Below are 6,000 nucleotides of genomic sequence, written 5' to 3' on the forward strand. Positions count from 1 at the left end.
TACATATACACAGACATACATATAAAAGTTTATTCCTAACCTGATTAATGGGGTACCTGGGTGGCTCGGTCCATTGAGTGTCTGCTTTCGGCTCAGGTCATTCATGATCTCAGGGTCCTGGGATAGAGCCTGTGTTGGGCTCCCTGCTCAGTGGGGAGTCTTCTTCTCCCTCTCCTTTTGCCCCTCCCCCACTTGTGTTTTCTCTCAAAAAAAAATCTTTACAAAAGCTTGTCAAAAAAAATAAATAAATAAACCTGATTAATATAAGTGGCATGTAGCATGGTATTTACAAATAATAGTAAAATATACAATCTATTTTTTGTAAATTCCATACAATCAATTGTTTTTCATAGAACAGTTTCATCGATTTTTAACAAACTTTTATATCCCCAGTTTATGAATGCAAGCCAACTACAATTTCACAAATGGAGCTGCATCCCAGCCCACCTACTCCTTCCCCCCAAAATGTACTGTCATCCCGTCAGACATGGGATCTACTCTTCAACTGTTTCTCACCGCATACAAATTACATTCGTGAAACGGAAATCTGCTTCAGTTTCCACACTAACTTTATGTTTGATCTGCATTATTATAAGTTTTTCCTGTTAGGTACTTTCTTTGGTGTAGACAATCAGTCAAGCAATAAATCAATAAATAAGGTTTGTTGCACCTGCCAGTTGGGTTGTGCCAATTCTTCCATGTGGCCTATTCCAAGCTGCCATTGGGCTATCACCGAATGCAGAGTTGGGAAGAGAGACAAACCTCTATATAGTATTCCCAGCATACCGACACAGCAAAGCTAAAGAACCTCAAGAGCACAGATAATATAGTAAGAGGTATTAAATAATTAGGAAGGGATAAATTTTGAGTATTTATCCCCTTTGTTTCTTAATGGAATTTAATTGTAAGTTTATATATTAATTTTTAATAATGTTTATGTTTGACAAAGGCTCAAAAAATTCCAGGAACTGCAACTACCAGTTCTCGTGAGCTGACTCCAGCTCTGCTGCCCCACACCCCTGTGATCGTGGAACGGCTGGGCTGGAAAGGTGTTAGCCATGACACACTGTCCACGCACATCCTATGTGGTTGGAGAAGCAGCAGTCTTAGGGTTACCCGAGACCAGAGCTAGTGACCATCAAAGAAACCCTCCGTTTCCCAGCAACTGGGCCAGCATGTTTGGCTCTGCATCCTGCTCTCCAAGTGTGGTGCCAGCAGCAGCAGCATTACTTGGGAGCATGTTCAAGACACAAAATCTCAGGCCTCTTCCAGACTTGCTGACTCAGGAAAATAAACTCCAGGTGATTTAATGCCCGGGGTTAAGAATTTCAGGTACACTGTCCTTGCCAGAATGTCACTGTGGACACCCGAGGCTGCTGACACCGAGTCTTTCTGGAAGCAGGGTGAAGGTGAAGCTGTCTACACCTGTGGGTGGCTGGAAGTGAGCACATCCACAGTTCCCCAAGCTCACCCTCCTTCTGCCAAGGGAAGGAGTGAGGACCCCTTGGAACTTCCTAGCACTCTCCCGTCCTCTGGGGAAAGTGGGAGCTATGGGAAAATCAGCAGAGGTACTGAGCTCACAACACTCGTTTGATGCCCAATTTCTGCTGCCACCTCTGCTCTGCTCTTTCTCACTTGGCTCTGAAGAGGTGGTATTCAAAGTGTCGTTGCACCATAAACGCTACAGCATTGTGATCGCCGGTGTCCTCACCACCCTCTTCTGAGGGCTCCTGCGGAGATTGTTTTTATCTTTTCGGATTTGAAGTGCTTTATAAAAATACTCAGCAAATATTTCAGTGAAACGAATGTCCCTAAATAGGCACTCTATCCAGTGTAAGTCATGATCACCAATGTTCCTCTGAAATGCCCAAAATAGAGTCCGTGCTGGCACTTCCCTCCGAGGAGCAGCCTTGTTTAGCTAACCTAGTTAGAAGCTGTCAGCTTGTGCTTTGGGTCCTGTGAGTGTCTTGTGATTCTTCGTCTCCAAACGCTTCTCATCCCTCGGAGGAGCTTCACCATGTGCAGGGTTCCAGGATCCAGGACAGGGGCCCGTGGCCCACCTGTCGTGGGGACACAGCCCCTGTTTGCAGAGCCCATGGGAGCAGCGTATGGGCTTGCAGCAGGGGCAGCCCCTGAGCAGAAGATGCTGGAACTTCTCGGAGATGTTTCCTTTGGGCGGTGTCTCTGCTGGTGCGGTGGGCAGGTGTGATGTCCCCCTTTCTTCCAAGACCCCTTGTCTGGCTCCAACAGTTGGTCACTTCCTTTAGGCCAACATATAGAGGGAAGTTCCTTCATTTTAATCTGATTCCTGCAGTGATCCAGGAGAGGAAGGGGCATTTTTCACATCTGTCGTTCCAGGGGGACAAGTGTCCCTGACACCACCAGAAGCAGCCGAGGACTAAGGTAGCATTGAAGTCCAGGTGGGTGCCTGATGGTGGCAGCGGTGTCTGGCTCATCCTGATGTGTCAGGGAGTTTCTGTTTCCACACCGAAAAGGTCCGTGTCCCAAAACCCCTTTCGGTCATGGGCAAAGCAGAACTACTGGTCACCCTGGGTGGCAACCCAAAGCCACCTCTCCTATGATCTGGAAAAGTAGCCTCTGCTGAGTATCATGATGGAATTTTATAAAACTTGAAATTAAAACAGATAAACAAACAGAGTTTCATGTACATGAGTCAGACTGGTACAGCCATTAACAAAACCCTCATTTTGGGGAGAGACACAGTAGATCCCGGGGTAAAGATGCAAGGCCCCCCCCTAGAGCCGTCGGCTACTTGGACCCCTGGGTTACAGCCCAAGCAGAGCCAGCCAGAGAGGGAGTCGCTTGGGAGTCAGAAGAGGGACCTAGCGAGGGCCACGGGGACACCTACCCAGGGCTGCGGCACAGGCAGGCAGGGGGCCGATGTCCCAGGCAGCTCCTCGCTGCTACACAGACACTCCCTAAGGGATCAAGGGAAAGAAAACTATGAAAGCTTGTTTTTCTTTATTATAAAGGGAATACATTTATGGTGAGGAAATGTGAAAGGCACCGAAGCAGATAAAGAATAAAGTTAAACCCCCACGTGACGCCACTGCCTTGAACAAACCATCTGTAATATTGCCATGTGTTTCCTTCCTGCAAAAGCCAGGAGTCCACGCAGTCCAGCCCCAGCCCGGTTATGTGTGTTGAAAAACCACTTCCTAAGAGCAATCAAAAGCAACTGGGATCTTCACTGGAGATCTTCAAAGAAAATCAAAGGGAATCCAATTCATAATCCACAGATGCACTTCTTAAACATTCCTTCCCATTCCAGCCTCTGGACACCTACACACCTGCACACCTGTTCACCTGCACACCTACATACCTGCACACCGACACACCTGCGCACCTGCACACTTGCACACCTACTTACCTGCACACCTGCGTGCGTGCCTGCATACCTACGCACCTGCCCACCTGCACACCTGTGCACCTGCACACCTGTGGCTGCCCCAAAGTGCTCTTGGTCCCTCTGCAAGCCACTGCCAGTGGCCTGTCAACCCCGATAGAAGGTGCCCCAAGGCTCTCTTTCTCATCTGAGAGCCTCTGATCCCTTCTCAACATTAGATTAGGTGGCCTTGCTTCACACCCTGTAGCTTCTCCTTTCTCTTGATGTTGGAACTGATGCTCAGTTCCCTGGGGAGAGTCCAGGCATGTGGACTCCTTCCTTCCCCTAGAGGTCGGGGTGGGGAAGCAGAAGACTCCTTCACATGCAAGGGAGGAAAAATAATACATGCAAATGCCTGTCTTGTAACAGCTTTTAGGGAAAAAACTGAATATTTTACATGCATTTTTTTATAAAACTGCAATTATATTACAGGGGCTATTTTGCTTTTATTTATTTTTATTTTTTAATGATTTTATTTTTAAGGGATCTCTGCACCCTACACAGGGCTTGAACTTACATCCAGGAGATCAAGAGTCACAGGCTCCATGGACAGAGCTGGCCAGGAGCTCCTGCAGGTGCAATTTTATATTGTAATCTGTTAACTTTACATTATATTCATTCACTCATTAATTAATCAATTCATTCATTCATTCAGCAGCTGTTGTGGGTTTATTATGTGTAGGACACATGTGTATTCTTTCCCTTTCAGAGGGAAAGAATAGTGATAAAAGGGAAGCAGACAGAAATTCACACCATGGTGAAGCATAGTCCCCCGAATTCCTGGGGGAGGCTGGGGCGGGGACCACCCCTCCTGTGATGCTCCAACCCTGATGTGTGCAGGAAACACCTGCCCAGCTTACGGGGAATGTCAGTTTACAACCAAACATTCTGACTCTCTGGGTCCTGTGCTGGGCCCAGAGCTACCCTCCAAGAAGCAGTATCCTGGCTGTCCTGACACCACCATTTTGGAAAACTCGCTTTGGAAAAGTCTGCAACATGTCGCACCAGAAGCAAGTAATGCTGTCTGTCCTGCACCTGGTGAGCTGCCCTCCTGGAAGCAAGCTCAGTCGGGCTGGGGCAGGTGGCTAAGAACAGCAGGAGCACAAGGGCCAGGCCTCATGGGTCACTGACCTAGGACAGGGGAGGAGAGGGCACAGGGTTAGCCACGCTGGCTATGCGAGGCCCCAAACTTCCCAACCTGAAGCTCTGAGAACACAACTGAAGACCACCTGGTTGGGGAGCCGGGCAGCAGCGTAGCCCTCCAGACACCACCTGGTCCCTAAGGCACCTCATCTGGGCAGGGCCATGTGTTGTCAGGATGTCACCGCTCAGCAGGACCAAGCTCGTAGGCAGGACTGTTTCCATGGGTCCTTCCTCTCTCATGCTTGGCTCCTCCTCACCCCCCACCCGTCCACCCAGGCTCTGACTTGCTGTTTGCTCTCTTGTCTCCATCCTTACCTGACTTTCTTGGCTTTGACACAGCAGATTCCTGGGCTTCATGGACAGTGAGGGATTGATGGAGCCAGCCAGGGTGCTGCCAAACCATGAGGTCTGGCCCCAGCGCACAGCTGCCTCAACCGCTGCTGCTGACAGCACTCCCACACGCGACACAGGACGGTCCCCACATGCGCAGGGGACACACATGTCCCTCAACTCTAGAATCGTGTGACCTCAATGTCCTTGGATCTGAAGACCAGAGTGGAACCAACAGAAGCAAGAATTAAGAAAAGACAGCAGAACACACAAAGCTTGATCTCATGGTCATGAGTTCGAGCCCCACACTGGGTATAGAGATCACTTTTTAAAAATTAAAAAAAAAAAAAGACAGGGACACCTGAGTGGCTCAGCAGTTGAGTGTCTGCCTTTGGCTCAGGTTGTGATCCTGGAGTCCTGGGATTGAGTTCCCACATTGGGTTCCCTGCAGAGAGCCTGCTTCTCCTTCAGCCTGTGTCTCTGCCTCTCTCTGTGTCTCTCATGAATAAATAAATAAAATCTTTTAAAAAAAATTTTTAAAGAAGAAAAGACCTGAATATCAGAAGCTCACAGATGACATTAATATTAATATGATAGTTTCCTTTAAACTGAAATGTAGGCAGCCACTAAACCTGACGTTAGGGAAATATGAAATATGGGCTGACATGTATGATCTGTAATGTTGAACAATGTGTGTGTATAAAATTATGGCAATTACAGCAGCTCTATCCATGTGACGGTGTTTTGGTGGTTTTCCCTTCTATTCCTCTACATTTTCCATGAAATGTTTTCCTACAATGAACATGCATTTGATAACTAAACACAAATTTAAATTACTTTAAAAATAAATGTAAGGGCACCTGGGTGACATGATTGGTTGAGCGTCAGAGTCTTGATCTTAAGTCAGGTGTGGATCTCAAGCCCCGCATGGGACTCAGCACCGGGCATAGAGTCTGCTTAAATAAATAAATAGATAAATACATAAATAAAGAGAAATGGATGTAGCTTAAAATGAAGAAAACCTGCTCATACATCACTGGAGGAGATGCAGAAAGGTGTGTGCTCCCACATATTCAATGAAAGATGAGGATACTCTCATGCACACACTTGGTGTGTAAAGA

The 6,000-nt window shown here is 47.5% G+C and overlaps 1 long non-coding RNA gene across 2 annotated transcripts in view; it reads left to right on the forward strand.

Annotated features, from left to right (window-relative positions):
* Positions 1 to 5,616, forward strand: part of LOC144299173 (uncharacterized) — a 14,843-nt gene extending 9,227 nt beyond the window's left edge. Inside the window, exons 2-3 of one of the 2 annotated variants that reach the window (XR_013365939.1) lie at positions 3,890 to 3,981; positions 4,889 to 5,616. This is a non-coding gene — a long non-coding RNA (uncharacterized LOC144299173). The remainder of the gene's footprint in view (positions 1 to 3,889; positions 3,982 to 4,888) is intronic. The other variant, XR_013365940.1, reaches the window with a different exon arrangement.
* Positions 5,617 to 6,000: the final 384 nt, after the last annotated feature.

The sequence above is a fragment of the Canis aureus genome, chromosome 2 (genome assembly GCF_053574225.1).
Source record: "Canis aureus isolate CA01 chromosome 2, VMU_Caureus_v.1.0, whole genome shotgun sequence".
Taxonomy (NCBI): Eukaryota; Metazoa; Chordata; class Mammalia; order Carnivora; family Canidae; genus Canis; species Canis aureus.